Source organism: Microtus pennsylvanicus, chromosome X (assembly GCF_037038515.1).
Source record: "Microtus pennsylvanicus isolate mMicPen1 chromosome X, mMicPen1.hap1, whole genome shotgun sequence".
Taxonomy (NCBI): domain Eukaryota; kingdom Metazoa; phylum Chordata; class Mammalia; order Rodentia; family Cricetidae; genus Microtus; species Microtus pennsylvanicus.
In genome coordinates, this window is record NC_134601.1 from 126,578,808 (window position 1) to 126,589,543 (window position 10,736).

Consider the following 10,736-nt stretch of genomic DNA (forward strand, 5'->3'; position numbering starts at 1 on the left):
TCATCCTCTGTGAAAACAAAATAAGAAACTCCTTTCCAAAGCATCATGTCCTTAGACCCAAATTCTGAAATCATAATACCCTTATCATATCCGTTCTGGTTCCATATGGCAGTCCATATAATGAAATGTCTGTCTGTACTTAGCTCCTTTACAGTCAAAAATTTTAAAGAAAACACAATGTACATAATCCAGACTCTCTGTGAATTTTCCATTTTTACATGGCTTATTTTTATTTATTTCTTTTAATCTCTTAACTATCTGTACTCTGTCTCTTTAAAGACTTTACCATTTTTTAACATTAACTTTATTTTCTATATTCTTTTTCTTCTCTCTCCCAAGCCTGCATATATTCATCCAACAGTGTGACTCATTTAGTGGTCTGAATCTGTCCTATTGTGAATCTCCAATTTTTTACTATCCAGGAGCACTTTTGATTTGAGCCTTTAAATCACTAGGTGCTTAAGAATCTAAGCTGTGACATTCCTAGGTTAACTTTTTGCTTTTTGAGCGTCTATCTTTGACCTGTAGACCAGGCTGTCTTTGAACTCTCAGAGATCCGCCTGTCTCTGCCTCCCAGGCATTGGGATTAAAGGTGTTTGCTACTACACCTTGAACTCACAGAGATCTGTTCGTCTCTGCCTTCTAGGCACTGGGATTAAAGGCGTGTGCTACCACACCTTGAAGTCACAGAGGTTTACTTTAAGAATTTTAACTTTTAGTCTGCATATATTTTTAACACACTTTAAACCATTCAGAAATTTTCTCTGTCTTTGAATCTCTCTTTACTGTATATCTCTCTTTTTCTGACCACATAAGTCTTTAATTTACCAAGCAATCTCAGTAGGACTAAAGGCGTGGCTTTGCCGGCTAGATGTAGCCCATTCCTTAGCTTTCCAGCCTCATGGCTGAGGTACTGGCTGTAGCCATGTTTATAGCCACACCTCTATGGCATTTCAAGGTCCCTGCCAGCCAGCAAGCTACAACAGACAACACTCAAGTCCTCTCTCGGTAGCTGGCCCTCCTGCCTCAAACAGTCAGAGTTTGCCCTGGCAGGATGGCCCAGAAAGCCGGCATTTTTAAACAGCGCAGCTTTTTTCCTGCTCTGGCTGAAAACCGAAAAGCATGCGTTCAGCTTTTCGTCAACACCGTTTAAGTGTTTCGTGGCAGGACCTCTTAATGAGCTACAGGCTTTGCAGCTAAAGCTGAGTCAGGAAGCCTCTCTTAGATGAGAGTGCTTGCTTGCCTCTAGCAAGCAGAGTAGACCCAAGAAACTGCCATAACAAACATGCTTTACTCTATTCTTTTCCAAGCTTTCTCAGGCTTTCTGTGGACTCAGTTTGCCACACGTCTGGGCGTCATTTGTAGTAATAAGGAGCTGCGGCAGGGCTGCGTCCCCAACACCCCAGCTGCCTGCCCGGCTAGCTTATGCCCCGAAATAATTACAAAGACACTGTATTCTTTTAAACACTGCTTTGGCCCATTCCTATCTAGCCTCTTCTAGGCTAATTCTCACATTCCGATCAACCCATCTCTAATAATCTGTGAGCACCGGTCTTACCGGGAAGATTCTAGCCTAAGTCCATCCTGGGTCGGAGCTGGGGCATGGCGTCTCTCTGAGGCGTCTGCTCTGGAGAGGAGAGCTGTGAAGTCTGACTTCACTTCCTCTTCCTCCCAGCGTTCTGTTCTGTTTACTCCACCTACCTATGTCCTAACCAATAACATGGGCCAAAGCAGTTCCTTTATTAGCCAATGACCTTCCTCCATCAACTTATACTTGCAAGTGAAATCCTTTTAAATAAATATCAAAGACAGGGTTTGAGCCCACTACTAAATTTCCCAAGTCAAGATATTACAAGGTAACATCCATTTTTTCTTCAGTCTCTTCTTATGCAAACCATGCATGTCAGTCAGTGTAACCCTTTAACAATTCCAATCTATCTCCTGGGGGGACATCTGTTTATTATATAGCCAAGATATCGTGAGAAAGACTTTTGAGATTTCTAGGCCACAAACAAGAACAGAGTAGCAATTTCTTTTACAGATAACTGAGTATGAAAGCCCAACCAACTTGAGATCCTGTACAGTACTGAGCACAACTCCTATTCAGTCATTCAGAAGCACTGCTGTCAGTCTCCCAGTCAATAACTTCAACCTGGGTTTGACAACACCTTATACATGAACATTAGACTTACACAAATGAATGATGGCCTCTGTGAACCTCATGGAATGTAAACTGGAGCCATTCATGTCTGTGAAGGCCCCACTTGGGTTACAAAGCCTAATTAGAAATCCTTTCTGAGAATTCTCTGAGATACCAACAGTGGAAGCAAGAAACAAGGCTCCACGATTAGAATCAACTTATTTTGTTTCTTAAAAGTAAGATTTTGTTTAAAGGAGTGGTGTGGCCATAAGATACTACTGACACATACTCCATTCTTGTATTTACAGAATTATTTTTATGTATTTGTTAATATATAATTCATGGTTTGATGATTTAGAATCATAACACAGAAAAGACAAGTTCAAATAATCCTCTAACCAAGGAAGTGAAAGATCTATTTGACAAGAACTTTAAGCCATTGAAGAAAGAAATTGAAGAGGATACCGGAAAATGGAAGGATCTCCCTTGCTCTTGGATTGGGAGGATCAACAAAGTAAAAATGGCAATTCTACCAAAGGCAATCTATAGAATCAATGAATCCCTATCAAAATCCTAACTAAATTCTTCACAGATCTTGAGAGAACAATAATCAACTTTAGATGGAAAAACAAAAAATTCAGAATAGCCAAAACAATCCTATACAATAAACGTACTTACAGATGTATTACCATCCTTGACTTCAAACTCTATTACACAGCTACAGTAATGAAAACACTCTGGTATTGGCATAAAAACAGAGATGTTGACAAATGGAATTGAATTGAAGCCCCGGATATTAACCCACAAACCTATGAACACCTGATTTTCGACAAAGGAGCTAAATTTATACAATGGAAGAAAGAAAGCATCTTTAACAAATAGTGCTGGCATAACGGAATGTCAACCTGTAGAAGAATAAAAATAGATCCATATCTATCACCATGCACAAAACTCAAGTCCAAATGGATTAAAGACATCAATATTAATCGGAACACAGTGAACCTGATAGAAGAGAAAGTGGGAAGTACTCTACAACACATAGTCACAGGAGACCACTTCCTATGCATAATCCCAGTAGCACAGACAATAAGAGCAACAATGAATAAATGGACCTTCTGAAATGGAGAAGCTTCTGTAATGCAAAGGACACTGACATTAAGACAAAAAAGGCAACCTAGTGAATGGGAGAAGATCTTCAACAACCCCACATCAGACAATGGTCTGAATTCTAAAATATATAAAGAACTCAAGAAACTAGATATTAAAACTCTAATTAACCCAATTAAAAATGGGGTACTGAACTGAACAGAGAATTCTCAACAAAAGAAGTTCAAATGGCTAAAAGACACTTAAGGTCATGCTCAACCTCCTTAGTGATCAGGGAAATGCAAATATAAACAAATTTGAGATACCATTTTATACCTGACAGAATGGCTAAAATCAAGAACACTGATGATAGCCTATGCTGGAGAGGTTGTGGAGTAAGGGGAACACTCATCCATTGTTGGTGGGAATGCAAACTTGTGCAACCACTTTGGAAATCAGTGTTGTGGTTTCTCAGGAAACTGGGAGTCAACCTACCTCAGAATCCAGAAACGCCACTCTTGGGAATATACCCAAGAGATGCCCAATCATACTACAAAAACATTTGTTCAACTATGTTCATAGCAGCACTATTTATAATAGCCAGAACCTGGAAACAACCTACATGCACGTCAATAGAAGAATGGATAAAGAAGGTGTGGCATATATACATTTTAGAGTTGTACTCAGCAGTAAAAAAAAATGACATCTTGAATTTTGCATGCAAATGGATGGAAAGAGAGAACACTTTACTGAGTGAGGTAACCCAGACCCAAAAAGAGTAATATGGTATGTACTCACACATAAGTGGATTCTAGCCATAAACAAAGGACATTGAGCCTATAGTTCATGATCCCAGAGACACTAAATAAGAAGGTGAACCCAAAGAAAAACATAGAGTTATCCTCCTGGATATTGGAATTTGACAAGATCGCAGGGCAAAAGTTGGGAGCAGAGGGGTGGGTAGGTTGGGGGAAGGGGAGAGAGAAGGGAGAAGGGGATGATGGGGGAAAGCTTGGGGGAATAGGATGGTTGAGATGGAGGAAGGGTCGATATGGGAGCAGGGAAGAAGATATCTTTTTTTTTCAGTTCAAACTCATTTCCCTTTATTAAAGTCCAAGTTACTATTACATGGTTTGATACTCAAAAGAAAATTTGTTCAAATAAAACATTTCCAGGCGACTATTTTAATCAAGTAGCAATAGCAGTGAGTCCTTGGGAAGCCCATAGACGGGAGTTTACACTTTGTCGAGGCGAGGCCCAGTTCCTCTGGAGTGGAAATTCCCAGTTCATTTAAAGTTGGTCTAAGTTCCTGAATGACATAGGGATAGATTTCCTTATGAGGTCCTGCTTTGTCCTTAACAACCTCCAATATGCGAACAGCACTAGCAAAATCATTTAACCGTCTACATGCACGCAAAGCAGCATCAATGATTTTGGGCTCAGGAACCAAATCATAACCAACAAGTGTGTTCATCCCTTTACACAATTCCCAGGCGTCGATGTCTGGCTTGTTGAAGTATGTCACCCAGCGAGCATCAAACTCCTCATCTGTCTCATGTGATCCATGAGAATAGCAGCGAATGGACTGGACAGCGGCGGCGGGGCTGGGGGCCGAGACGGGGTGCAGAAAGCCTTGGGTGGCCTTGGCTGCAGTACAGCTACGAAGGGCATCGGCAAGCATGACGGCGACCGCAGCGCACTGGCTGAGGCTGAAGAGAAGCCGGTGTGAGCTCGCGGGCGGCTCAGCAGCTCATGGGGGCCGGACTCACCGGAAGAAGATATCTAAGGGAGCCATTTTACGGTTGGCAAGAGACTTGGCACAACAAGGGTTTCCTGGTGCCCAAGAGACCATGGATGTTTGGATGCTGGCAGAATAAAAAATAACTGTCCTATAAGGATCATCAAGAAATACGAGCATGACTCATAAGTACAGGTGATTTATATACACATATATATATACATATATACATTAAATGGGTGTAAATATATGTGTGTGTGTATGTATATAAAACTGGGTTTGGATTTAGACACTGGCTCTGTTACTCTCTAAATCAAAGCATGTTGTTAAAATAAAAATTCAGAGTTTCAATCTCACATCAGCAGCCATGACTTGGGAAAAACAGAAAAAAGAGTTTAGAAAAATTTACAACTTCACCTTGTTGATATGATGTCATGATGATGATAGCACTACTTTAAGACCTGTTTTGGGTACCAGCTGTTCAAGATGGTTCCAAATTAGTTAGCTGAAATGGTGCTTTTTTTTTTACAATGTTCTGGCCAGACTTTCAAATAGGAACCTCAGAAAAATCCTACCAAATACTCAGAGACTAGTTGCAATTATACCAGACAGTAATCTTGTAACTTAAGCATCATTTTCACTCCCATGACAGCTAGAAGTAATTCTAGAAGATAACGTCCACTCTCTCAACAAAGTTTGTCCTCAGAGTTAGGGACATCATTTAGGGGTTCATTATAATTGGTATAGGGTTGGGGGTTGGTGGAAAATTTAGTAGGCTCAGGGATCTCTTTTGGGAAAAATGAATTTTAGATGGGATAATAGATTAGTGTGAGCTTACTCACACAAATAATAAAAGTGAGTAATAGAGTGAATACTTGTGAGTTATTATTTATAGGCAATTTACATTGGTTAGATTCTTGTATATTGATACAAAGTTAAATTATATTGAATATTGTATGCATGCATGCTTCTACCTCTGCTTAAAACATCTTTATATATTGATATATATTTATCATATTGCAATGTAAATTTCTCTGATCAAGATGCTTATACACTGCTTACATTTTGGGGTCATTGTCCTCATTTATTGCACAGTTGTTTATTGTCTTAAAGATATATAGGTATTAAGAATTATAGATCAATAGTCATCTATGTTTGTTATACTTAATAGACAAATCAGGTTCTTTAGATACATACAGATTATATTCTGCATAGAGAGATAATCTTTAACCACTTTAAAGAGCTGTAGAATATGGCATTTAAATAACTTAGGGTTCTGTTGAAGTGAGACCTGATTGCTCCTGGAAGCACCGATCTATTCCTGAGAGAATGTTGAACACCAAAGACACTCCACTCGGAGTTTGTTTTCTTCTTGGCAAAACTGGCCTTTGAGCAAGGAACTGCCCATGCAACAACCAATGACAAGATACACGGTATCCAGAAATGGATAAGCAGGACGGTCAAATCTTGCCAAGACAGAGTAAGATGGTTTTGAAAAAAATTCCTGACTCTGAAAATGGTCTGTCAGTTACTCTAGGCCATAGCCAAAGTTGGTTGCTTCAACATTGCAAATAAGATCTTGGGCGATTGCCCAGGTAGTCAGTTGTCTCTGTCATTTGTTGCAGATTTTGGAAGTTGCTTGATTACACTACCTGCTTACTCAAGTAATATTATATCCTTTTTTGGATCTTTGATGAGGTTGAAGACTAGATAATTGTAGTTACTTTCCTTTCATGACTTAGCCAAGTTATTTATTATACAAGACTTAAACTCATTAGGATAAGATAATTATTGAATATATTTGTTCTTATTGTATATAATTTTATATTAGGCGTAGAACTCTTTTATTTAAACAAAAGGGGGAGGTGTTTTAGCAAATCCTACAGTCAGTAGTTACCCCGCTCACTGGGGCATGGCCTCTTACACTATTTATGCTGCTGTAGAGCATGCGACCTGCCTCTTTTCCAGCTGCAGGATTTGGTTTCTGATCTTCTTTCCAGGGGAGGATTCTTATTTGTGAGTCTATCCCTAAATAAATAATCATCTATCTCTCAATTCTGAGCTAGTGTGGGATTTTTTAAGTGTCCTTCTTCATCCTCTGAGTCAGGAAAACCTCTCTTAAAAGAGCTCCGGCATGCTGCAAGCAAACAGCAAGAAGCTGTGTTAAACTCTGCATCTTTGTGTCTAGAAGTCCTTTTCAAGCTTTCTTAGGTTTTTAAGTGGATTTTAGTTGGCCACATAGGTGCCAATTTGTTTGAGGAGGCTGCTTGTTTTACCTGGCCACCCTGAACTGAAACAATCACAGAGAAACTCTATCACTTAAATCACTGCTTGGCCCATTAGCTCTAGCTTATTATTGACTAACACATCTTAATTTAATTAATTTCTATTAAACTGTGTATTGCAAAGTGGCTATGGCTAACCAGCTAAAGTTGTAGCATCTGTCTCTGGCAGGGCCTCGTGGCTTTTCTCTAACTCTGCCTTTCTTTTTCCCAGCATTCAGTTTAGATTTCCCCGCCTACCTCTATTCCCTATGCAGGCCCAAGTCAGTTTCTTTATTAAGCAATGGTATTCATAAGATACAGAGGTGAATCCCACATCAATAGGACACCAAGCATGAGCAAGGATAGAGATACCTTGAAAGAGGTAGCCATTTGGGGGTTAGCCAAAAAACAGGTACTAGGGAAACTCACAGAAAAATCACAAGGATGAACCCAACTAAGAATCTCAGCAATATTGGAGAAGGTATCTAAACTACCCTTGCTGGGTAATCAAATTCATGACTACCTTAATTGTCATCACAGAAACTTCATCCAGTAACTTATGGAAGCAGATGCAGAGATCCCCAGCTAAGCACTAGGCTAAACTCCTGTAGGACAGTCACAGACAGGGAAGAGTGATATTATGAGCAAAGGGGCCAAGGCCATGATGGGGTTGCCCACAGAAACAGCTGACTCAAGCTTGTTGAGAGTTCACTGACTCTGCATTGACAGCTGGCAAACCAGCATAAAACAATCTAGGCCTTGTGGGTGGTGACAGTTCTGTGGCAAGGATGGTTTGTGGGGCCACTAGCAGTACTACCAGTATTTATCCCTAGGGCACAATATGGCTCTCTAGGTCCCATTCCGGTACCGTGCTCAGCTTATATACATGAAAGGGACCTTGTTTCAGCCTCAAGTGATAGCACAGAATTTTTTGACACCCCATGGGAGATTTCATCATCTCTAATGAGTGAGTGAGGGTAGACTGGGTAGAAGCTGGAAGGAGTGGGAGGAGGAGGAGAGGGAGAGAAAACTGTTGTTGTTGGCATGCAAAATAATATTGCTTCAAATATATGTGTGTGTGTATGTATGTATATGTATATGCATAGGGTGCCCAATGATAGATCCTACTACATACATTCAGTGGCAGGAAGAATAGTTTTCCTACTAGAAAACAGGTCAATGTCCTATATAAATAAAACTTGTAGACAACTCTAATATTATGCTTCAATCCTTTGATTCCAAAAATTTTCAAATTGGTTAAATTTCAGATTGTTATAACTCAGGTATAACTTTTAACAGCAGCTTAATGTTCAATAACGACCTTTTGAATCTGCATTATGATTCCAAATCATTACCCTATGGAATATGTATTAACAAATACATGTAAATGATTCTGTAAATAGAAGAATGGAGTAGGTGTCTGAAGTATCTTATTAGCACCCTACTCCTTTAAATAAAACTCATTTGTAAGAAACAAAATGAATTGATTCCATGCAGGGAGCTTTACTGCTTCCTTTCACTGTTGCTTTCTAAGAGAATTCACAGAAAGGATTTCTATTAGGATTTGTATGGCCAAGTGGGCCCTTCACAGACATGAATGGCTCCAGTTGACATTTCATGAGGTTCATGCAGACCATCCTTCATTTCTGCAAGGCTAATGTTCATGTATAAGATGTGGGCAAACCCTGGTTGAAGGTATTGACTGGGAGACTGACAGAAGTGCTTCCCAATGACCAAATAGGAGTTGGTCTCAGTAGTTGGGGGGGGGGAGAGGTCTTGAGTTGGATGGTCTTTTATACTCAATTATCTCTAAAAGAAATTACTACTCTGGTTTTGTTTGGGGCAAAAAAAAATCTGCAAAATCTGTCTCATGATAATTTAGCTATAACAATGAACAGATATTCCCCCAGTAGATTTATATAGGAATGTGTTTAAGTGTAACAGTGACTGACATACACGTTTTGCAGAAGCACAGACTGAGGGAAATAATGGATGTCACCTTGTATCATCTTGGCTTGGAAATTTCAGAAGTAGCCTCAAACCCTGTTTTTGATCTTTATTTAAAAGCACTTTACTTGCAAATTTCAGTATCAAAACAAAACATAGAAACAAAAAGCAAACCACATTTTTAGAACAGTGTATACTTGAAATACCCATAAGTTCCCAAAGCTATGTGGAAGAGGAAAAGATTAACATGGATCCAGAGAGAGACAGAGTAGACTGCTATGAGAGAAATGAAGGAAGAAAAGAGATTCATTCTTAGAGTGAAAATGTTAATTTTAGATATTTATAAACATTGAATTGATTTTTGTAAATGTCACCGTTGGGAAAACATAACACTAACTGTATAAGCAGGGAATTTTAAAACAAGATTCTGATACCACAGGAAATACTCTAATGATCAATAAATGAAACTATAAGAAATTAAAATATTTCACAAGAAATGGAAGAGAGAATATCAGGTGCTGAAGATACTATAGAAGAAATCAATTCTTTGGTCAACAAAGAAATTTTTAACACACAACATCCAGAAAATCTGGGACACCATGAAAAGACTAAATCTAAGAAACATGGGGATAGGATAAGTTGAAGAACTCCAGCACAAAGGCAGGTCCTGGCCGTATGTGTTGCAGATACCAAGAGACTATGAATGCAAGCCCAGATGACTATACACAGCAAAGCCCTCAATCACAATCAATGGAGAAAAAAATATATTCAATGACATAACCAGATTTAAACAATATGTTTCCACAATCCCATCCATACAGAAAGTACTAGAAGGAAAACCCCAACTCAAGGAAGCTAACTGCACCCACAAAAATACAGAAAACAGATAGCTTCCCACTAGCAAAACTCAAAAAAAAAAAGAAAGAAAAACACAACCACTACCACTGTAAATTGACAGGAACTAACAACTATGGATAATTAATATCTCTTAAAATCAGTGGAATCAATTCACCTATAAAATGACACAGGCTAAGAAAATGTATACTGATGGAGGAAGGTCATTGGCTAATAAAGGAACTGCCTTGGCCCATTTTATTGGTTAGAACATAGGTAGGTGGAGTAAACAGAACAGAACGCTGGGAGGAAGAGGAAGTGAGCTGAGACTCCACAGCTCTCCTCTCCTGAGCAGACGCCTCAGAGAGATGCCATGCCCCAGCTCCGACCCAGGATGGACTTAGGCTAGAATCTTCCCGGTAAGACCGGAGCTCACAGATTATTAGAGATGGGTTGATCGGGATATCAGAATTAGCCAGTAAGGGCTAGAGCTAAAGGGCCAAGCAGTGATTAAATGAATACAGTTTGTGTGTTGTTATTTCGGGCATAAGCTAGCCAGGCAGCCAGGGTGCTGGGGATGCAGCCCCGCCGCCCTTATTACTACAGTATACAAAAACAGGATCCAGCCTTCTGCTGTATACAAGAAACACACCTCAACCTCAAAGACAGATGTTACCTCAGAGTAAAAAGGTGAAGAAAGTTTTTTTTCCAACAAATAGACCTACTA

At 39.5% G+C, this 10,736-nt stretch overlaps 1 pseudogene; it reads right to left on the reverse strand.

Annotated features, from left to right (window-relative positions):
• Positions 1 to 4,310: 4,310 nt before the first annotated feature.
• On the reverse strand, positions 4,311 to 4,988 carry LOC142840782 (cytochrome c oxidase subunit 5A, mitochondrial pseudogene; annotated as a pseudogene).
• Between the last annotated feature and the right edge of the window lie 5,748 nt (positions 4,989 to 10,736).